At 39.1% G+C, this 24,022-nt stretch overlaps 1 protein-coding gene across 2 annotated transcripts in view; it reads left to right on the top strand.

The window, feature by feature from the left end:
* FAT3 (FAT atypical cadherin 3) overlaps positions 1-24,022 on the top strand; it is a 346,791-nt gene that overhangs the window by 202,397 nt on the left and 120,372 nt on the right. The gene's annotated exons all lie outside the window — the stretch shown is intronic.

Raw genomic sequence — 24,022 nt, 5'->3', positions numbered from 1 at the left:
TATGCATTTTAGGAAATTCTCTTCAAATCCATACGAGCTAAAAAACATCTGGACAAAACAGTTCCCAATGCAATCACTATCTGGCAGCAAAAAGTAATAAAATATACTTTTGCATGTTCAGTGGTTATTTTTGTTTGTTAGAAATCCCAAATTATTTTAGTTAGTGAGAGAAGGGTTAAATTATTGCTGTACAAGTTTGTGGTTTTTTTCCTTGGTAATTCACTCTAGATTTTCACACGTTCCAGGCCATAAATAAATGGAGGAGAATAAAAGGATTTTCCCCTTTTTAGGATTTATTAAGTTGTAAAGTTAGTAAAGTAATCATGTGTTCAAATAAATGCAAGCTTTCCAGTTCATGCTCTCAGAGAAGATTGCAAGCTGAATGAAATTGGCATTGATTTTGAAATATATCTATTGGTGAGAATCTTAGGTCTGTAAGTCTTTTTTGCATTTATGCATTTGCCTCAGAGACCTCAGTGAAACATGCCAAATGCACATCTGCCAGAGGATCCCCATACAGATGGGGAAGTGTTGCTATTAATAGCAAAACAAAAAAATAATTCCTTATAGGAATTAGGCTTTAGTCATCAATACAAGTTAATATATTCCTTCCCCTGCATTTTATCTCATTTGAAAAAATAACCATCTGCAAGATTTTGAGGACTGAAGATTCACTAGAGAGAAATTAGTGTCACACAGTGCCCCAAGGCTTGTGAAAGGGGAGTGAAGTGGAGGGCAGGCTACAGAGAAGAGAAACACCAGAGCAGGGTGTCCTGGAGAAGTGGGGAGAGGACCACACTGGTGGAAAACCCAACTGGGAACAGTGAGCAGAAAAGGGAGTAGGGCTCTGTCAGGGACATGTCCCCAGTGGCCAAATTGACCCTTGGAGCTGCTGATGAAACATTGCCCATCGCCATCTCTTGGGATCAGAGCAAACAAACTGCTGGGGATCTGGAGCCAGGCTGGCTGAGCTGTGCGCCTTCTTATGGCACACTCAGAAAACGTTTTATAAATTGCCTGGCTGTCTCTGTATGTAATTAACCCCCTGGGGAGGTCTTAATTGCCGAGACAACCATGGTCTCCCAGTAGTACAGTATTTCCCTTCCGGCTTCATTTCATACCCTTCTTCCAGCAGTCAGTCTGGTATAAAAGAGAGCAAACTTGGCTCCCTTTGAAAAGCTCTGATTACTGTTTGACCTGGCAACCCCTGCTTCCCTTTGCCCAGTTCGTGTGTGAGACATCATTGACAGATCTTTCCTGGGTACGACTTTTTAATTATTTTTAATAAGCCTGTCTTTTCCCCACCTGAATTTGACAGGGATGCTTCGGCCAGTACTTACTGAGCAAATTCCATTACTAACAGTATTTCCACCTCTTTCACACAAGTTGTTAGGAAAACGAGGTGAAAGAAGGTGTAGTGCCGTTGCTCATCTCCAGACTGCTGCCTGTGATGGCTTGGGGTGACTCTTCTGGAGTCATCTGTCCCTGTCCATACTGGAGGAAACATGAATTGCCAGTGAGGACTGGATGTGTAGCTTTAAGGCTGCCAAGCTTAGGAGAGGTGAATCTAAGTGAGTCTCCTTGTAAGTACACAAGAAGTCTGTTGCAAAGTACTGAGCCCAGGTCAGTCGTGCATCTCTTCTTCCTTCCTCCTTTAATTATCTTCTTTGGATGTATAGACCTGTGTCCGCGTGACTTTTTTAATGGTACCCAAGGCTGCTGTCACAGGACTTGCACTTACCAAAGAGTATGTGCCAAATTGAGCACAGAAACGTGTCTAGACCCTGGCTTAAAAGATGCATCAGAAAGTCAGAAATGGACTACCCTTTATAATAACTGAGATTTTTGGATTGTTTTGGTGATTTTGTTTGGGGAGGTTGTTTTTTTGTTTGGGACTTTTTGGGAGGAGAAAAAAAAAATGTATTTCTTTTCCCAGATCTTTCATTGATTGTGGCATTGTTAATGCTATTTTTTTTCAGCTTCCAAGTTGAGGACTTAATTTTTTTTGACACATTTGTAATATCTTGCATGGCTGCAGGTTTTATTCAGTGCTTGTTATCAGGTAGAATTTTGCTTAGGGTTTAAATTGGATGTCACAGGATTTTATACAGGATGGTCTCTTGCTTTAGTGGATTCTTACTAATGGAATGGTTCTGCCTGAAATGGGAGGAAAATGACCACTTGAGTACATTACTTTCTCACATGAAGCAAACAAAAATAATTTTTTTATTTCACAGACTTTCTTAAAGATTCTGTAGTTGGGATGAAGTATTTAAGTATCCATCTGAAACAAGAAAGGTAATTCTGAGAGTTACCTGCTTGTTTTGCAAGTAAATGAAAATAGCAATGTATTTCCCAGTGAGGTGCAATAGCAGGTTTCAGGTGATCTGTCTTTATTCTCGTTCAATAATTGGGCACATCATCCTCTTCTTCTTTCCTTCTTTTATTTCTTTCTTCTTTTGGGTATGTGTTGTCTTCTAATCATTTCTATGTTAACACTTAACTCTATCTGCTCTTGTATTATGCTAATTTACTAAAAAGAAGAAGCTAGAAGTGGAGAATATTAGTGGAGTTTGAGCTATGGAAAAACACAGAAGATAGTCTGGCTGTTTTTTTCTGCCCGTGTTTTTTGTAGATGCCTCCTAATCCTGGTCTGACAGCTTTACAAATTCTAGTGGTTTTGCTATGTGATTTTATGCAAACAGCTGCTGGAGTGATGGAGGTCCGATAATAAAGCGTAAAAACTAAACCACTTCATACAGGATCTGCATCGTTGTGTTATGTCGACTGCTTTTGAGATGTTCAGAATATGAATAATTCCTGGTCTGCTTTCCAGTGTACATGTGCAACTTGATGGGAGAGGATTGATGAATCCGGGCTACAGCTCATTGACTTGCGCGTTCAGCCCGGAAAGTGGATCTGAGCACATGCTTTCTCACCCTGAGTGGTTTCTGAACGCGCTGTTGCAGATCCTGGGTTATTTATGCCTTCAACACAGAAAGCCTCTGCAAAACATATCCACTGCTGGGGAGCTCCATTTGCTGGGGATTGCTGGGAAAAGGCCTATATTTAGCAAAAGAATGAGCCAAAAGAGTTACAGGCTTCAGTGTGCAATTCTAGCAGCAGTCGTTGAAACTTCATGGTTGGAGGGATAAATTATGTGTAGCAAGAGATGACCTCTTCATCCTCTTGATAAAGGTATAGTGCTCTTCAAGTGCAGAGGCTATTTAGTTTCTCCTTGATGAGCGCATGTGATGCAGGCTCTTTAGTCATTTAGGCAGTTTTGAAAATTGTATCCATAGTATCCTTCTGTTCCTCTAAACTGTGCTTAAATTTACCACTGTAGATTCATTCAGAAATTATCTTTTAATATTTGTCATGGTAGAAAACATGTCTATTCAGAGCCTATCTAAAGAATGAAGTTAGTTACTAATAAGCATGGTCAGAACTTAAAATCTCTTCAAAAGTGAAAAAGCAGCTGAAGACAATAGGTTTGAAAACACTGTTACAACAGCCGTAGCCTTTAAAGGTCCGAGTCATGTACCGTAATTAATGAGGAGGAGAAGTGGGAGCAGAGTGTTGGCTTAGTGCAGCTAATTTTTAGCCAACTTAGTGCTATCAGAATGGTAACAGTGCCTCTCAAGTGCCTTGCTCTTGTCGCACATCAGTATATACAAGGCTCATCAATCTTCCTGCTGTGATGCTTGAGCGTAGCTCTGAGAAGGATGTCAGTAACAGTGCAAGGGGTTGTAATGAAGATAAATTGGTAAATCTGGTGTGAGTGTCAAAATACATACGCTGAATGAAGCATATTGTTTTCTATTTCCTGTAAGTACACTCACAGGGTACAATAAACTGTGTAACATGGTATGTATTTATAGGCACTAATTAGAGGGAAGCATAATAATCTGCTGTAATTGTAGCCTCTAAAAAGAATTCAAATTTCCAGTCATTTAATGGGAAGTTGTAATTGCGAGGGGAATTTTGATGGAAGGACCATCATTTTTTCCACTTGGAATTTGGTCTGGAATTTTGCAGGGGAAATTGCTGCTGGAAACTTTATGGCCACAGTTTACAGGGGAGAAGGGGTTTAAAATCTTGAAAAGTAGCATTTTAAAATAGCACTGCCTCTCAGTTTTTCACACAACCACCACGCTGGTGGTTCAGCGTTGGACCGGTGCTGTGTTCTCTGCCATCCTGCTCTTTTCCTCCAGCATCTCCCACACAAGAACTTCACATATTTAACCTCATTTTGCTTTTGAGCCTGTTCACTTAGGCTGTAGCCTTTGCCAGTGGTGATGCCTGAAGTCAGTGGTCCTTTGTGAGAAACTGCAGCATTTTCTGAAGAATACAGGCAGCCATGTGGCAATATGCTCATGTGTATTTTTACAGAAGTACGAAAGCTGAAGTTCACTGGATTTATGTAGCTGAATAGTGCTCTACAGAACATTGGTTGCTTAAATCCTGGATTATGAATCTGTGTAAGCATTTGTTTCATGGATCTTTAGCATTGCCCCCATTTGGCAGGGAAAGCTGCATTTTTTCTTGGTGACATGCTGGTGATAGGGTAAAAATGAGGCAGTGTGTCTGATTGAACATTTTGTCTTAGGTTTAAATGCCTCCAAAGGCACATGCCTTTCCCTTTTTAACATTGAAACCTATGAGATGATGCAAGGGAAATTAAAAAAATAGGTAAACAGCCTCTTATTTCCAGCTTGAGCTTAAAAATTAGTACTGGCTGTGCTTGATAGAAATAAGAGAACTATTTTTTATTATTTCGAGGACACCTGAAAGGTTTTTTAGTGGAACATTTAAGTGTGTAGAGGCAACTTTCTAAAAAGACAATGAAAGCTGTATCATGATGTCAGCTTCAAACGGCAACACATTGAACTTGAATGTCAACTTCAAAGTTGGGGGGGAAAGCAAAGGAAAAAGGAAAGAAAGGGGAAAAAAAAAAGAAAGGGAATAAAATAAACAGTTCTAAAAGAAAACAAAAGCATATTCATCTCATACTGCCTCTCCATGGGTTTATCAGCAGAGGGTGAAGCCGCCTGTGGGACAGGTTGGTGTGGTGGTGGATCTAGCAGAGACCCCAGTTCCTGACGTAGAAGACACATGCTCAGCTCGCTCAGCCCACGCTGCAGATTTCCATCCTGCACCGTGTGTTCTTCAGGAGTTGTTGTACTGCACCAGCTTTCTAGAGATGCATCGGCTGCAATTGCACCCCTCCTGATTATTATTTTTTTTCCATCAAGTTGCTATTTTCCAAAGTAGCCAACAACTTTACAAAAGCAGGAGATGACCGGAGGTTAAAACTCTTTCAGAGACAGATTTGCATATGACATTGCACACTGCTTTTCATGTGTATTCAGGCAGAAAGTCTTACATGGCAAAATATGGGAAAAGTCCTGGTGTGATTCATCTGTCTGCAGTGATAAGTGGTCTCCTCAGCTAGACTGTTTAACTAATGTGATCTGATAAGATGAAGAATTATCAAGTGCATCACTGAAAATGTTACTAGTTCAGTTGTTAACTGAGTGGCCTCTGTGCAAGAGGTATGAACAGGAATTTTAAACTGCAAAATAATTAAGGCATGGCGTTTTTATGGACTGTTCTCTTTGATTATTGCAAATTTCAATAGCTCCCAGATGTCCCTTTATTTTAGATAGCAACTTGAGAAGTAAGACGACAAAGCCTAAGCATTGGGAAAACTTGAGTTTAATAATATTTTTCTTCATGCATGTGGAATTTTAATTTTGTTTTCTTATTAAATGAGAAAAAACTCTTCATAAAATGATAATAATAGGGCAAAGTTTGAATTTAAAAAAAAAAAGAGTTGTGTATTTAAATTCCTTAATATTCTGTGTTAAATTCAGGTAGCCAATAGGAAATGTAGACACAACTCTGATGATATAATGTATACCAAAGGCAAGGGGCAAGAATGGGTCCACATATATTAAATAGTGGTGGTGACCCTCATCTCATTTCAGTTATTCAGTAGAAACACCAATAGCCTTGAGAGACTTGATGCGCAAAGAATGTCCATGACATTTCTACAAAATTTGTAGACTTTAAGTCACCCCTGAGGACGCTTTGTTTTCTTTTTGCCTTGTGCTTATGGTTGATTACAGTCTTTTTTTTTTAGATACTATTCACCTAATTCTTTTAACTCTCTCAAGATTCGATTCATAGAATTATACAATGGTTTGGGTTGGAAGGGACCTTTAAGGTTATCTAGTTCCAACAGCCCTGCCATGGGCAGGGCCACCTTTTTCACTAGACCAGGTTGCTCAAAGCCCCATCCAACCTGGCCTTGAACACTGCCAGGGAGGGGGCATCCACAAGTTCTCTGGGCAACCTGTTCCAGTGTCTCACCACACTCACAGCAAAGAATTTCATCCTAATATCTAAGATTGTTTCTCTTAAAAATGTTTTGGTAACAGCAGGATGATGTCAAGGATAAACACACTACTGACAGCACAGTTAGTGCATTTATATCCAACTGTCTGGTTCTGGCCTCTCTTGGAGAATGTTTAAACGATCCAGCTAATCTGATACTGTATGGAACTTCTTCCATGGCAGGATTTTAGCCCAGCATTAAAAATTTCACACTTGTTTGATTAATCCATTCTATTGTTTCAGAATGCCAATAATAATGAAGAAAAGCAGTCCTCTTTTCTATGTTTAATAAACTTCCTAAATCAAAAACCTTCATAACTCAATATGCAAAACTTTGGGGTTTTGTTATGAATACTTGACAATTATAGAAATGAGTCAAATAGTTTCTAGACCTTTTTATAGATGTATTGTAAACTTGTGTTAATTTGTTATTGAAATAAAAAAAATCATAGCTAATTTATTATTTAGTCACTCCTTAGCTCATGGAAGAGATTTGATTTTCCCATTTTGTCAGTACATATGATGACAGATTCACCATCTACAGTGGAATACTGCCCCAAGTATATTTTCCACAAAATCATGTTTCACCGGACAGCAAGTCTGCTAGAAATGGGAAGGGAACAATTGATATTACGATCCAGATTTAAAAACTTATTAGCCATTTAGATGAAAACTTGACCCAGTATAAAGATACAGATGATTTTGCAAGTACTAATTCAGGTTCATATTTTGAAGAGCGTGGCAAGATCAGAGTTGTCCAGGGCTAGGGCTTTGGTTCACACACTGCTGTCTACCATGGTTGTTGTGTCACATTAGAAAAATCACATTTCTGATTGCCTAGAGCTTTGCCTTAGTTAAGGAATGATTTGCATATATCTGGAGTTGCAGAGGGGAGGGAGCTTGTTTTACAGATTTCATCAGTCACTGACCTGAACTGTTGGATGATGAAATAAAGAAATGAAAATCCGCAAAGCCTCTTTTAGGCTTTTTCTTGTGGACCCACAGCAATCTAGCAGCAGGTGTTGGCTTTAAGCACCTCATCACATGGAAGCATGGAAGGAGATACTTGGCGTATAGGCTTAATGTGCTGTCTTATCAGGCATTTTCCATCTCTTCTAAAGGCATAACAGAGAAGGTGGAATTGTGCTGGAAAATGAATCCAGCCTGCGGGCTGCCACCCTGCAAGGTCCTGAGTATCTCCTGTGAGCCTAGAGGTGTATCAGCATTTCCTCTGATCTCACTTGACTTGGCATCATGCAGTTGTGAAGTCAAGTAGTGAAAGAAAGTGACCTTTTGCTTAACTAGCATTATGTTAACACATGTGTGATGTCACTGTGGATAGGGGAAAGTCTTATTTATTATCCTGGGGGCGAGTTCCTTTGCTTACCCTGAGTGGTCTGCTTAGTCCGGCTTCAGTAGCATTGATTTTCTTGAAGTTATCCCTGATAATACCCAAGACAAGAGAATTAGACATCAGCGCCCATGGTTGCGTTTCCCCAGGTATGTCTGGAAATGGGTGAGTGAACACATTAGAGAAAAGCAATTTAAAATACACCCAGCGCCTGTTTCTTCTACTCTGTTTGCAGAGCTACGACATGGCAGAGCATTAGATCAATGCAAATGGGATGGAAAAGTATTATTAAAACACCAAACATTACTGTGTGGTTTGCAAATTAGGTCTGCACCCATGTGTTAAATGCTGTTGAAACAGAGGGACGTATTAATGGTCTTCCTTCTCGTTTTATAAATCATTTCTCATGCTAAGCTTGTGTAGGCAAATTCTGTGGTTAATCTATACCAAGTTCTTCTTTTCTGTCAGGATTTAGGAGTTTGGTCTAATGTTGCTTTCTTGCTGAGGGATTAGCTCACAGATTAGCTCGGGGTTAACAGGTTTTTTCTTCATTGTAGGTTTCTTAAGATCTGTAGCTCTCTTTTTTATGGGCTGGAGCCCACCTACCAGGCCCAAATTGGTTGGATATACCCTTTCAGGGTGTCTCTTTTGCCAGGCTCCGTGCTTTGCAAGACAAAGAGTCATTGTGAAGGGCACGGTGCTTTACTAAATCTTCACATTCATTTTATGAATGTACAAAAGTTATAATCTTCTGCAGAAGCAGCAGGAAATCTTTCACATGATTTTAATCTATTTTAGATGTACAGAGCCTTTGTGTTATCTGAAGCACGTCTGCTTTAGCGCTATATCATGTTTTCTGTAGCATTTGCAATACCCATCAGCTGCCAGACTGTAAATTTATGTCTGTAAGTGTGTGAGCACACACACATGCATGCACATACACATTTTGTGGAAGTCTTAGTTTCCTGACTTCCTGGCTAAGATCGAGCTGAGCGTTGCGTTTAAGATAGGGGAGTGTCTTCTTCCTCAGTTAGAAATACATTGCATCTGTACTAAAATCCTTTCTGGGCATAGGAAATCCTAGTATGCCTTTTAATTAATCCATCATTTAGAAACATGCCCTTCAACAAGTTTTGCGTCCATTTATCCTTTCTCCCAGGGTGAGAATCCCAGAGCTGTACTCAGCTCTTCAGAATTCATGCTTGTTATCTCTAAAAAAGTTAATTCTGGGATATCTTCACAGTGACTTCACTTGCTGCCACAGTTCATATGCACCAAATCCAATTATCCTGCAATACGTCGTGTAGGGAACCCAAGACTAAATCTCCAATTCCTTTGACTTGAGTGGACTTTGGGTTAGTTTGAGACATACTGTTTGATCACAGGCTGTTGCAATGTCCATGGAGCCTAACTAGAGATCGTTCCTAGGACACTGTCAGCTTAAGCAGTCCCTTCACCAGATCATCTTCAATTATGAGCCCTTTAGTTTACAGGCAGCCCCTCCACAAAGGAAAAACTGGAACAACTCTTTCCTTTTGCAAGTTCTATTAGATTTTATTACCTACCCTACAGCTCTCTTTTCTCCATCATGGTGAAAATCATCCTTATTCTCAAGATCTACTCCCTTGAGTCGTGCTGTCAGTCTAAAGTCGTATCATCTGAGTTTTGTCAGTAGTTCATCCTCTGAATTTTTTTTTGTCTCCACCTTGTTAATGCTCTTATTATCCAGGATGTCATAATTTCCGGTATTGATGATGTACTGAAAACTCTTCATTCCCCAAAACTGCTCCCAGCAGTCCATGCAGTTGGTGAGGCCCTCTTCCTAGCATACCTTGAATATACAACATTTTCTTTGAGTCTCATCACATCCCGTACAATCTTCTCAACATAACCTGTAATGTCTTTCAATATTATGTATTTTCCCTCTTTATCTGTTCTTTCATACTCCCAGATTGCCACCCTGTCCCTCTGCCACATAATCATTCAGCTTGAGCAAAAAAGACATATGAGAAAGGGTAGGAAAAATGTCATGCAAAAACATGCTAGTCTGAAAAAAATCATTTTTTTTTTTATTTTAAAAATAATTTGTTATGGCAAAAGTGCATCATTGTGTGAAATGTGCCGAAATAATATTGGAGTATTCAGCTTAATTTGTAACATGACACAAATTAAAGTATTTACTAGACACCTAGAGATAAGAAAACCTCTAATCGGGTTGAGAATCATTTAATAAGCATATTTGACACCTTTTTACTCCCTAAATATATTATCATGGAACATAAGAATCCTAATGCTTTTCTTATCTGACTTCAGCTTGATAGTAATCAGAGACTAAACAATTCTGTTGCTTTCTATGTAGATATGATTTAAACAGAAAAGTGCAAAGGCCCTGAAGTATCAAGTGCTATGAAATCTGCCCTCAAAAGCAGTAATTTTCTTTCCCAGCCCAACAAATTTCAGTTGTCAGGAAACAGATTAATCTCCTCATTCTGAAATGTAATATTGCTGTTTGCTAATCTCTCATGATACAGAGACGTCGACAATGTTATCATAGCAGTTCTAGAGTACATTTTATGTTTTGGCAAAAAATAATACTTACTTTGGCAAGGAATATTCTAAATATTCAAAAGCAAGGATTAACATGGATAATTGAGAGCAAAAATGTCAGAATCAAAATAATGAATTATTTTTTCTCACATTCCCTGGGAAAGTAAAAAATACAAAGATTACTAATAACAGTCTATCAATTTATGGCTTTGACTTTTCTGAGGACCAGCATGTTATCTTTAATTGAGTTGCCAACAAATAGCTTAATACTTTCTGTCATAGCCTTAAATATATTTGTTTTTCCCTGTGGATCTTGTTTCCTTCCACTATCCTTCCAGATAACTTTTAAGGTATTGTATAAATAAAAATGTATTCTTGTCCTTCAAGGCAAAACGGCTATTTTAAAGACTTAATTGAAAAAAACGTGGAGAATTTAAACATGAGGTTTTGTATTGCCACACTTTTTAAAAATAAAAAATTACCACAGTTTAAAAAACACTAAAAAAATTTCTGGAAAGTCACAAGTTTTAGACTACACATTTTAGCTAAGCAGAGATTATACTTATATGATACATCGAAGTATGTCAAAATGGCATGGCCTCTGTTGACTGAGAGAAACGCAGAAGGCAATGAGATAAGTGCATTAGCTTGGTCTCAAAAGAAGACCATAATGTATAGCAGAAGGAATAAAAATATTAACTGACACGTGAGGTTCGCTTGCATGTAGCCCTTATCCTCCTCACCAAAACCTTGTTGTTCAAATGGGCCTGCACAAACTCTCTCTGTGTAGCTTTGGCCATATGTTTGTGGGATTAAATTGAATACTAAAGCCCATTTTTTGTCTTTTTTGCATTGACATTTACCAAGTGTATCTACACTTAAGGATCTTTCACTATTTTTATTGCAAACCACTAGATACCATCTGAGTGCAGTCTTAACTGCAGCACCTCAGCCGGGGAACAGCATTTTAAAAAGTAAAATAATATTTGCCTTAAATGTCTTCTCTTCAGGCATTTATTCTCATAATATCCGACTCTCAGCATGAAAGTATCAGTTGAAAGCTGTGGCTTTTTTATTAAAAAGAAGTCTGAAGCATACAGAAGATTTTGTTTTTCTGCCAACCTGGGAGGGAGCCTGGTGATGGATCACACTGGTGATGGGACGCCCAACTTCCAGCGAGCTTCTGAGCTCCCAGAACAAATCCTTGCTGATGCAGCACGGTGCTCAGCATGAGACAGTCATTTCTCCTGCTTCTTGACAGAGCAAATTACCCTACTTGTAGCTGTGGGCTGTGTTTTCAGTACCTTGTGTGGTTCTTGCAGGGCTAATTTGGTGTCCCTTGCCTCTCCACGCTTCAGCAAGGACTGAGAGCTACCTCAAGACTTCCTAACTTGAGAACCCTCCCTGGTTTCTCTGGGTGTGCGATACACTCCACTAGCCCTTGGATGCCTAAACAGTAGTAGCTCAATAGATTATACATTCATGCTCTATTTTCTAAAAGCAAACACTTGCCAGACTTACATAGCAAAACAGGAATTGCATCTTAAACCTCACTTGATTGACAAACTACCTTTGCCTCACTGAGCCTGTAAATAAGATTTAGATATTTTGTCAGATCAGTGATCCATGATTAGACCCACTTTTCATACCCCCATTTCTAAAATTGGATGCGCTTTTGGAGAGCAAGTATATTTATATTTTGTATGCAATTTCTCAAGGGAAGCAGCAGCAGTATAGATGGTGTTGGCCAGGGCTCCACATCATGAGTGAGCATCCATGGTCCTGACCCTAGCATCTAACCACAAAGATTAGTGTATGGGGCTGATGTATCTGATCTCCATGGGCCAAGGGATCACACCTCCTGTATTGATCTTGACAGGATGTGCTTGTGCTGTTCAAGAGCTCCCATAAATAAGGAGTTTTCTTACATCTATTTCCAACAAAGTACCCAGCCCCTTTAATACATCCTGAGACAATCTCAAAAGCAAAGCAGCTCCTAAAACTTTGCTTTTTCAGTCTCTTCTGCCACAAACCAATGACACGACTCATGAGGGGGACTCTTTCTGCTTCCCTCCTTTCTCTCCCTTCACGTAATGAGGGCTAATTGGAGGCCCATAAAATGAATCCACGAAAATTCTCCTTCTTCTCCCATATATCAGTCTTGCATTACCAAATTGGGCATATTGTCTCATGCAGTGTTTTATTGTCCCCCAGATCACATTATCGGCGGGGCAATCTCACAAAGGTTAATAGCATTACTAGGTTGTCTCTCAGTCTGACATTCTTGCTCATCACTCTAAATCCAGTCATTTTACCAATGGCATTAGACATCTCTGCTGAAGCTAATTGGACACTGCTTGCTGCTGACTTCAAACCCAACTCTATAAATCGTAACTACTTGTAGCTGATCGTCCCTGCTCTTAACTTTCATTTCACAACTGGGAAAAGTATGTGTGGATTGATATACCTGGCTTTTCAACCTCACTCTTTGACATTTGCAATCCAATTAACGGTCACCTTGGCCATTCGTTCAGTCTAACTGTCCTGTCGTTGGTATGCCAGTAGGTGTCAACACCTACTCCATTTACTTTTCTAATGGGAAAATAAACAGTAAATTATGAGCCTGTGTAAATCCGTTAAAGAGTTACTGTGACTCCATAAACCACGGAAGTGAAACTGAAGTGCTTTATGCAGTTGCTGGTATCCCAAGTTGGAATTGCTGCTCTGTATTTTTAGAAGGTCCCAGCTTACTGAAGTCAGTCAAGATAAGTACCTGTTGAGAGCCTTGGTGTCCGTACAGCAAGAACATGAACCTTTAGAGCTGTTCATGGTAAGATTTTGAGACTACATTCTTGAATAAATGGTTGTCATCAGTAGAAAGCAGTAGATTTATATTAATCATTTTTATTAAATATTTCCTTTCCCCAGATGGAAAGTATGCTTCCTAGGCTCTACTTAACGTTTCACTGACCCTTTGCAGAGCAGTGAATGCCATCCTGTGGCTGCAAAAGCCAAATGCATAATAAAAACTAATTCTGCAGAAGAATCAAAGTGCTAAGAATATTTTAAAAGTTGCGATCTTTTAAAATTCCTCCTGCACTGCAGGAGTAGAATGTCATCTTCTTGTTATTCAGACGCATAAAGATCCCTTTCCAGGACTGCAGGCATTGTGTAATTAATTAATTATAATAGTATTAATTGATTAATTAATATTAATAACCTGAACATTTTTAATGTGTTCTGACTGTTACTCAAGGAAATTAACTTTCCGGGCCAGGATAAATTTTTTTTTGCCACACATTTGGAATGTTAAAACTTTGGGACAGTGTTTCCTGTTGTATTGTTACCCCCAAATGACCTTGTTCCTATACGCACACCTACTTATTTATGTCGGCAGTATGGTCTTGACACATTCTGAAAATTATTCATGTACATGGCTGTTCACAGGATCACTGGCTATATGTGTAACAGATTGAACCAACAGGAAAAAAAAATCATGTTAAAGAAAATGGTTATGTATGAAATAGCTGTTTCTTTGAAGTAAATGAAAAACCTCACATTTGCCTGGGTGTTAAAGTAAGATTCTTCCCAGTCAGTTATAATGCATGCAGTGGTGGTGGTGCTGTGGTGGTATGGATCTTCCCTAATCTTTAGTCGAAGGCTTACAGCTTTCAGTTACTTGTTATGCAGCTGGAGCTCAGGGCAAAAGCTGAATGAGAAATAAAAACAAGCTGGAATGAGGTTATTGAGCTCTAGGTGCAAACCTATTCTCACCAAAGTCAATGGGAAAATTCCCATTGATTTCCAAGTCAGAGGATTTCACAGCTGGGCAGGTCCTTCTCCACCAGGAAGACACCTGTAATTCTTTGGCTGCTCGGACAACATGAGCTCAGTTCAGCAGGGAAACAGTTGTCTTTAGACTTTCCCTGTGTGTCTCTAGCCATGCAGCATGTGCGTACCCCATCATCTGTGGTGTGGTTGGGAATGCTGAGGCTATTCAGGTGTTTGTGGAGGTTCGTAGAGGTTCAACAGAACTGAGAAGAGACCTAAACTGACTACATGCAAAACAGGGTTACAGTGAACCAGTCCCTAAATGTACACTTAGCTGTGTCAGTCTTGTCTAGTGAAAAAAAAGCAAGGTTTTACGATGTCAGATGAAACACAGATTCCTAATGCACCCATCAGGGAAGGGGCTGATGACTTTCATCCTTTATCACCAGAAGAGTTATCTGAATTTCACGTCTTTTGTACTGGACATACTAACCAAGACGATTTTCCAGCCTGAGTTTTCAAAGCTGGAAACTGAATTTGGAAGAAGTAAAAAGGTAGTCCAAGAATATGAGTTTTGCTTCAAAATCAGAATCTGCATTTTTTCCCTACATATGGTCCTATGCTGATTCTCAACCAACTTGTAAAATTGACCCAATGTCAATGTAAACTGGATAGTAGATATTTATAGGACACTTAGAATCGAAGACAAGTGGAGATTCAGATAATAAGGCTTCTCTGTGTTGCCTATTAGATGAAACTGTGATTAAATATGGCCCAATTAATACTTATTATCTGTCTAAAATTAATTTGTCACAGAAAGTTGTGAAGTAGGCATCAAGAAGTCAAGTAGAATTTTTTGTTGCTAAAATCAAAGCAATTATTGATTTGATTTAATTTAACCTGATCTGACAAAAACAGGGTGATATTATCGTTGCAAAAAAGTGCCTTGGGAAGAGCCCCAACAACCAACATCCTTATTCATACTTTTCTTTACCTTATTTTACTTATATTTCATACTGATTTTCTGAGTATTTTTATAATGCTTTGTGTGATATTTTATTATATAGTCCTCACCTGACTACAAAAATTACTTTATTCGTACATGCATGAGTAATTGCTATCATATTGCCCTCTAAGTTGTTTAAAATTTTATTTTCAGCTCACTGATAACCAAAGACACTTCTATCAAAAACTTGAATATCACAAAAAAAAATCGTATCTTCATTTTTTCCTTTTAGATTCATGAACAGTCACAGCAGTCTTCCAGAGTGACACTTCACTAAAGCCAGATAAATTTCTGAGGCCTAAAATGTCCATTTTTGCCTTTTCCAAATTTAGAATATCTCTACAGGATCAAAAGTTGGGAACAGACTGTACCCCTTAAAGGTCTAATTTTATATACTTTCTACCTGGCTAAAAAATCCATTTTTTATCAATCAGCTTTTTTAACTGGTAAGCTTTATTTTGAACATAAAACTGTAGAAGCTTCATTTTTTACCCTGAAAAGACTAAATTGCATTTAAATAGCAGAGACTACTCTTCAGACTATCATCTGTAAAACCATCTTTGAAACCTTTTACATGTATGTGTGGATGGAGAGCATTCATTATTTCTTGCATATTCTGAAAAAAATAGTGTAAGATGGAAATTGGATGTAATGTAATTGGATGTAGTGTAAGATGGAAATTGGATGTAGTGTAAGATGGAAATTGGATGTTTTCAGCAATTATTGTTGGGACACGAAGTCCCAACACCTTAAGATTGCTGGTTCTGGCTTTCCTTACATTGGTATTGATCAAAGGCTTGTTAATAAGTGATGAATTCTGCGATAGAGATTTGGGGTTTTTTTTGGAGGGGTAGCAAAGTAAGATACTATCTGTAGTGAAGTTGTAAAATTCATCACCAAAATTATAGTTACACAATGCATTTTCCTTCAGTGGCCAAAACATCTCAGGAAATTTCCCCCTCCTCTGACTTGGGGACCTGCCATTCCTCCCCTTGTTTTGCTTTCTCACCGCCATCATTTGTTAACTATCTGCGTTTTGGGGGATTTTGTTTTCTTTCAGCAGTTCATTTGAAACCCTGATTATTTCAGTAGCCCTGTTTGTAGCACAGGTGCACGAACAGTTTATTGACGGGTGAAGGTGGCTGCAAACCGATGACAGGGGAAGAATAAATGGCTGGAGGAGGAGCTGGAGATGGGGCTGGATGCATCTTACTCTGTCTTTCTGTCAGAGACAAGGTGGTGTCATACTCCGTTAGCACAACCAAGTGCTGCTTGTTAGAGCAATTAAAAAAAAAAAAAAGTGTTATCTTTCATTTGAAAATACATGGTTGTGTTTCGTACAGCAGCGTAGAATTTGGATGCAGTGTACCTATAAAGTAAATAACTTTAAGGAATTAGTGTATATCTTTCATCTCGTTGGTGGCCAAATAAATGTGTTACCTCCTAAGTAATAACAGTACTATTTCAAGACTGACCATCACAGAGCCTCACCTAAGGATGTTTCATCCAACATCGGGAGGCACTGACTGTCAGCATGACAAATTAATATTATAGTTAAGGAGAGAAGAAGATATTTTCTTTGAATATTGAAAGTTTATTTGAAGTTATTACTTTGTTGTAACAGAAGCTGTATGCCACAGTATTTCTAAGGGCATGCAGAGCAAGCTCCTTCGTACTATGTCTTTTCTCAGAGTAAGTTCAACAGCATGTTCCACGTTAGCACGAGGCAGTGCTGCTGCCTTACTGCAAAATAGATGGAGGGCTATTGCCACACACAGGAATTCACCTGCACTGAATTTGAGAGTTTCTGCTAAAAGAGTTGCTGTACCTTCACTTCCCAGCAGTTTTAATATCTGGGGACCTATACTACAAACTGATACAGCTGCATGCCCGAGCATGGATATAAAGTATGTATATCATTTTGCTGCTTGATTAATTAACTCCACGGTGACTAGTACTATAGCTTGATTAGATTTTGGCAATATAACAGCATATATTTTTGAGCATAGCCTTTCTGCTGATAGCTAAAACATAAATTATTAATATTAGGAAAAAAATCTTCGAAGCATGGATAAAATCTTAGGTCTTCATCAACAGCCAGAATGGTTTTCTCGCTAGTACATGATTACACATGTTGACTGGTCTAGTACGAAAAACAGAAGATTGGGGATGTGTAACGGTCTTCATAATTTTGAGGAAACTTTGAAGCAGGTGTTTGATTCCTCTTTATAGTGAGGATGAGAATTGAGTGACTTTTGTGGATAGAAAATGAAGGGTAGTTGAATATCTGAGAAAAGGGCAGTGCAGCAGTAAGCTCAGAAGTTGATGCATACCGCTTCTGAAGCACAAAAACTGAGAGCTACTGTGTTTCCTGAGTGCTGAGATAAGATTTTTGGAGAAGGGCGTTATCTGCAGAGGTAGATCTGATAGAAGTGAACTTATCAATGTTTGATCACAGGTGTTTCTTGTCTTGAGAAAAGCAAAATCCACAAATGGCTGAAATAGATATTCAGGTATGAATGGAATTACAATTGACATAGAGATTACTGCTAACAATAAACTGCCTAAATATAGCAATTTGCAAGCTTTAGGTTATTTAAAGCTAATTGAAGTGAAATATTCTCAGATTTGACTACTTTTCATTTTCTGTTCACAAAACTCTTTGATTGTAATCTTCGCTATCAGCAGGAACTAAACAGCTTCTTCAAAGTTTACTATGAAGATCAATACACAACTTTTATCTTCTTTCTCATTTAGAGGCTATGAGGGTAGTTATACTTATGTTTAGTAATAGGTTGTTCCTAAAGAGGTTCCATATGCCTACAAAAATTGTTTTTAAGCAATTGCATATGAGTCTTTATCTTGTTTGTAAGGTGTCAGTCTGAAGGTGGGTAAAGCGTCCCTGGGTCCAGATATTATCAGAGGACTATTTGGAGTGTATTCTTCTGCTTTCCAAATTTTTCTTCATTGTATACTGGGGTAGTGAGATTCATTATTGTAGCCTCATGAACAAAGAAAGAAAGTTCTTGATGTACTCAAAAGACCTTTACAGTTGTTATTTGGAGACTGAGGTTGATGTTCCTACTATAGTCATCTCGAATTTTCCAATCTTCTAGTTACAAATTTTGCAAACTTCTAAATGTGGGATATGATACATGCAGAGTTTCAAGCACCACTTATCTTGGTGGTGTTATCACCTAGAAGGTCAGGAAAAGTCCTAGCTGAGCAATGCTTTTTCTTACCAGATGATTTCTGCTGAATCATAAGTGATTACATGCTACTGTTAGGAGGTAGAGATGAAGATTATCTGTATTTAACTCCACCAATAGAACTAGGGGGCACATTTAGACTTCTGAGAAGTGATGGGCTTAGAGTTGCTTCTGGGCAAAGTTTTATCTACAGTTTGTCAAAATTATATGAGCTTGACATTCCTGAGGGCTACAGTTTACTGTTTACTTAGTGAAAAGAAGGGGAAGATACTGTTCAGAGATTGCCTAAAGGAGTTTGTTTTAACATAGGAGAGGCCGCTCTGTTGTCCTGGGAATTTAATGGAGTAATGGTTGGTTCTGCACTTATCTTAGCATTTATTGATTCAAAAATACTATAAATACAGCCTGATGCACAAAGGCTGCCAGGATCTCCAAACTGTAATGAACTTTAGAAGCAATGCCCATGGAAAATTACTATTTTTTCTTTATAGAGTCACTGTCTAGAGCTATGCAGATCCTTCCCTGTATTGCTGCTAAAGCTAAAATGCAAGTCTTACATTTCTTTTCAGAGTTTATTACTCTTGTTTACCTTTAAAATTTTCAAAAAGTTCGTAGCATAAAGTATGAAACAGAATAAATGTTGTTGTTGTTGTTGTTGTTGTTGTTGTTGTTGTTGTTGTAGTAGTAGTACTAGTAGTACGAGTAGTACTGGACCTTTAAGTCACTCATTCTGATATTTCATTCTGCTGGGTTGTAGCTTTCCATTTGGTTACCATCTACTGGTCTCAGTACTGTGAGTCTGACAAAAGTATAGATTTGAAGCCTCTAAGACTTTTTTTCAGTATGCTCTTGTGATACTTAGATTTGCAGATACTGCAGGGAGCATTTAACTCCAAATGAAAAAGCCTTCCTTCCTTCCTTCCTGTCTTTTGGCAATACAGTGTTGAAATTACCTGATGTCATCGTTAATTCTCAAATGGTATAACAGACCATTATGCATCGTTTTCTAACTTGAATGTGGCTGGAAGCCATTGACTTTCCTAATCAGCCACCTAGAGTGTTTGTGTCAGTAATAATCTGTATTTAAAATGTACTCTAAATTATTTATTTCTCATAGCTGGCCAAAGTGAATGTATTAATGTTTTTATGATTGAAAACAGGAGTTCCCAGATTAGCACATTGTAAAGGAAATAGGGAAAGATGGATCATATTGATATGATTGGCACTCTTTCCTACAAGAAGTGTTTAAGCAATTTGTCTTTTGGGACAGCACTACATTCTATTAGGAAAAGTGAAATAAGCAGCTGCCCACTTCTTTTCCACAGTTGCCAAATAAAGGATTAGAACAAGGCAGCATCTAATTTACTATAGCTAATGGAAAAAAAAAATTATGTACTTTTCTTTCTCTCCTGTCTATCTTTGGGCTACACTGCCTCCACTTTGTAGCAATAATCTGACATGTAGTTCAGTAATACACTGCATTTCAGAAGAATATTTCCTTGTAAGAATTTAGCTGTGAATTTAGTCTCTCTCTGAAGTAGGCAGAGATAGTAATTCAGTGTATTTGACTTTAAAGTTCCATTCATCCCTCAATGAGCTCTCCTTTATAATCTTTTATTTCTCTTACTTGGGCTGAATTCCAGAGGCTCTTACAATAGGTATTGCAGCTCGTTTGCGCATTGGCAGAAGAAACAAACCCGTTAGTCACTAACAGCAGGGGTATGCCTCAGCTCTCAGGCTCCCTTTGATCATTTTTCTGTCTCCAGTAACTCAACCAGATTCTCTTTTCTAAAGCCTTCTGAAGCAAAAATTGGCATTTCTGGCTGGGGGAAGGGAGCGACTTTTACCTGAAACCCTCATTATGCACACTCCTCAGATGAGACTCAGGCATCTCAGCTCACTCTTTTTGCATTAAGCAGTATCACACGAACTGAAATAAACAAGCAAATACGACATCTTCAGCATTTTGCAATGCTAATGGTGGTAATGTGGCAGTTCCTTTTAACTTAAAAATTGAATAGGCTGAGTACTTCCTCCTGCCAAGGAATGCTATGCAAGAAGATTCTCATTCTTCTCAAGGCTTGATAACTCACATTAAACACCTGCTGATTGTCTTGTTATACTTGTTAAAGTAAGATCCCTGCTAGCTACTCTCTCCAGCTGAGTTAATAATTATCTTGGAAGTCATGAGCTTTTGTTAATGAGACTCAATATTGTACTTTTAATTCAGGAGGGTGGTCCTCACAGTTACATTCGTATTCTGAAAAAATTCAAGAGCTAATCCTTCTTCAGTTAAGTGTCTCAGTCCAGTTCATAGGAGGAGTGACTGTCTCAAGGCACAATGACTTTTGTCACCAGCACTGAGGTCTGCTAGACTGACACTGTGTTTTAGACAATACTTTCACAGTAGATGTCTCCTCCATGCCTTCTCTGTGGTCATAAAAAGAAGAAATTTTCATATCTAATATTCCAGCTGTTATGTGTTATCAGTTGGTGTTGACCTTGGATTTCACTGAGAAGGTCCACTGCTATGGAAATCTCTCCAGAGTTGATCTGTGAGCTTGAACATAAACATCAATATGAAAGAGTATCTCTCAGTCCTGTAGGAAAGGTAGTGTTAAAGTCTATAGACCAAACCTACTGAAGGGGATTCTGCAGAAGAAATGGAAATTGCCTTACTTGGATTTTGAAAGTTCTGTTATTATACTGAATCTGTCATACTCTGCAGAAAGAGATATTTTTGTGTGTTTTTCTCCAAAAATACACGTGTAATATAAGTAGAGGGAATTTCAGGAGGTCTTGTCCTGGTCCATGCAGCTGAAGGAAGCATTGTAAGGCATGTGTGAATGCTGTTACTCTAGCAAAGAGATTTCCAGGTAACCAATACCTATATGTGTATTGGCTGACGTGGTTCAGTAAAGTCATAAACATTAAAGCCAGTGGGTGAATGCAGATACCTGATAGAAAGTGCTCATTTTGTGAAGAAAACTGTAGTAGAACTGTCTGTAGGTTGTGGGAAAACGGCAGTGATGCTTAGGAGTTTACCATGAATATGGTATATAAAGTTCATATTATTCTTGCTGTCTGATGCCATCAGACACCATTAAACAGGTCATCACATTCCTTTTAAGATATTTCACCCTTGGTGAATGGACCAACCCTTTGTTTGGTTGGTCAGAGAGTCAAAACAGCTGCTTTCACAACCATATCCCAGGTTTGAGAGGTCGTATCCTCTGTTTAGGCTGTGTTGACACAGCATTAGCAGCAATATCTAACCAGAAGGGCAGAGGGGATAGTAACTGGACAGCTCCAGTTGTACATGGGCAAGAAGCAGCATGTCTGCATCCGTTGGTGTCTGGATACCAGTCTCGGCACAAAGACTGAAGGAGGTGTTCAGCACTTAGAAAAGCACATGCTGACCAAGCAGCCATTCCTCATCTACTCTGGGAAAGCTTTAATTCTGGTCCTCACCAGAATTTCCCCGTTTTGATTACTATGCGATTCACCTCTTGTTGGGTTTTTGATGCCACATGTTTACAAGCATATATTGGGATTGCCTTCTTTGTCGTTCATCTATATCACCTTTCTTCTCTGTTTTTTCCTCACTGTGCCATCTGCAGGTTTCTAAACAAAAGGATCTCACTGGTCCTGAATTACATCTTCTCTCTTGGCAAGCTCTCCTGTGCCTTGCACATCTGCTTTTCACATTTCCAGAGATACTAGCTGTGAATTAGCTTTTGTAGCTTTGTCCTACAAACGTCCCAACCTCCCTCCCCTCCCTGGTTACTTGTCACTGTAATTTCCATCTGTTTAAGGATTTTACTGAGAACTGTAGTAATGTTTGAATCAAAATTGCGTTGGTTAGAGGGGCCCCTAAGTGCTGGTGTGATACAGAGTCCTGATGGAAACAGTATTTGCAGAGCAGTGTGCTGAATGACCTTTCCAGTCCTCCCCATTTTTGTCTGGGAACGATCTTGAACTGGCAGCAATTTGTTATTTTGTTTTAATGTGTTGTCGTGGGGTTTTTCCTGTAGGGACAGAGGAAAATTCTGCAGCTCTTTTACCCTGCTTATAGCTGGAACCTGAAAAGCCCACACTGGGGTCAGGCTGATGGAGTGGAAAAGAGGGGTCAGCCAGGGCATGGATTTACAGTTAGGGAAATAATCACATCGCTGGTGTGAGGGCGGCTTAATTAATTAATTTACATGCCTGCAAAGAGAGAGCTTTAACTCACACTTCAGCTCCCGTGTCTGGCACTCAGAGCTTTTCAAGTGGAGCTGGAGCCTGTAATTTTGAAAAGTTTTGAGAGTCACCCAGAGAAAAAGGCTTAGCTGGTACGTAACATTTTCCTCTCCAGGGACATAAAGTTTTAGACAGAGTAGATATACTAACTTCAGACCTTCTCTGTTAATTTCTGTTAATTAGCTGACATTTCGTGTTATAGCCATTACTATTTTCAATTAGCTGTCAGCAGATATTTTCAGTGCAACTTTTCTGTTATGGAATGGATTTCCCACAAGTTTGAGCTTACAAACAAATCCTGACAGCGCCACGTTAGTCAGGATTTCAGCAGGAACTTAACAGACTGTGATACTGTATTGGTAAGACAGGAGGATGGCTTTGGTGCTTGAGCAGTCTCTTGACTTAAGTAGGTTTTTCATCGTAGTCACTTGACTGTGTGCACCACTGTGGTTTTCAGAGATTTTATTATTTTTTTTATTTGCAAACTTCCCCCAACTTTTATTTGTAGATCACTGCTAGAAGCTTGAGGGAAATGTCTTTTTTTTTTTAAACTTGAGTCATGTTCTGTTAAGAAAACAAGAGTTTCCTGACTCTTGCTAGTATTTTCTATGCATTAAGAACATTACGCCCTAAAAAAGCATTTTGTTGGTATTTTTCACCAGCTTTTAAATAAGTGTGTCTCTGTTTCTGTACACTACAGCCTGTACCACCTGGCATTATTGATTATTTTATCTGTGGAGTGCTCAGAAATCCTGAAGAAGGTTTTCCTTTGTTAACCTGTGCTCTTGCTGAGAGCTTGGCCAGTTATACTGGAGCAGAGCAGAAAGAGAGGGGCTCAGCCTCTAAGTGGGACAAAAGTTATTTATTGCTGAAAGTCTGTAATAGGAGAATTGACAGAATTGGCTTTTTGTTTGCTGCAGAAGCTCTGAAGTTCTCCCAGAGCGGTGGAGTGGAGAGGCTGAGGTCCCAGCAGAGTCACTCTCACCGGGTGGAGGGGCAGATTCGCAGCCATGTGTGCAGCCTTTCGACGTTATAAATGTTATTTTGGAAAGTGTAGCGACTGCGAACTGGATGGCTGAGTACACCAGTAATAAGCTGCGTGTCCTCTCCCCGCACCCCCTCACTGATGACTGACAGATGGCATGTTGGTGGCTTTCCAGGATGCGGATGGTCCCCGTCCGGCTCCCTGCAGACAGTCATCCCTGTCACAAGACGACAATCCCAACAAGTGCTAATTGCCAACCCTGGTAACAGTCTCAGGAGAGAGAGGCCTGAGGCTGATATGTGTCGTTGGGAGGACAGGCTCCACTCTCCAAACAAGTTATGGGCTGATTTGGAGGATTTTACATTGCTGCTATATATTGCCATACCATTTCTTTTTCTGTAAAGAAGGAGTTTCAGTCCCTAAGGCTCTCAGTCCACTCCTTTCCACTATATCAGTTTTTAAAAGTATAGTTAAATACAGGAAATGGAAAAGGTCTTTCACCTTTCTCTTAT

The sequence above is a fragment of the Nyctibius grandis genome, chromosome 2, assembly GCF_013368605.1.
Source record: "Nyctibius grandis isolate bNycGra1 chromosome 2, bNycGra1.pri, whole genome shotgun sequence".
Taxonomy (NCBI): Eukaryota; Metazoa; Chordata; class Aves; order Nyctibiiformes; family Nyctibiidae; genus Nyctibius; species Nyctibius grandis.
The sequence above is the reverse complement of the archived record's forward strand: the minus strand, read 5'-3'. Positions and strand labels throughout refer to the sequence as shown.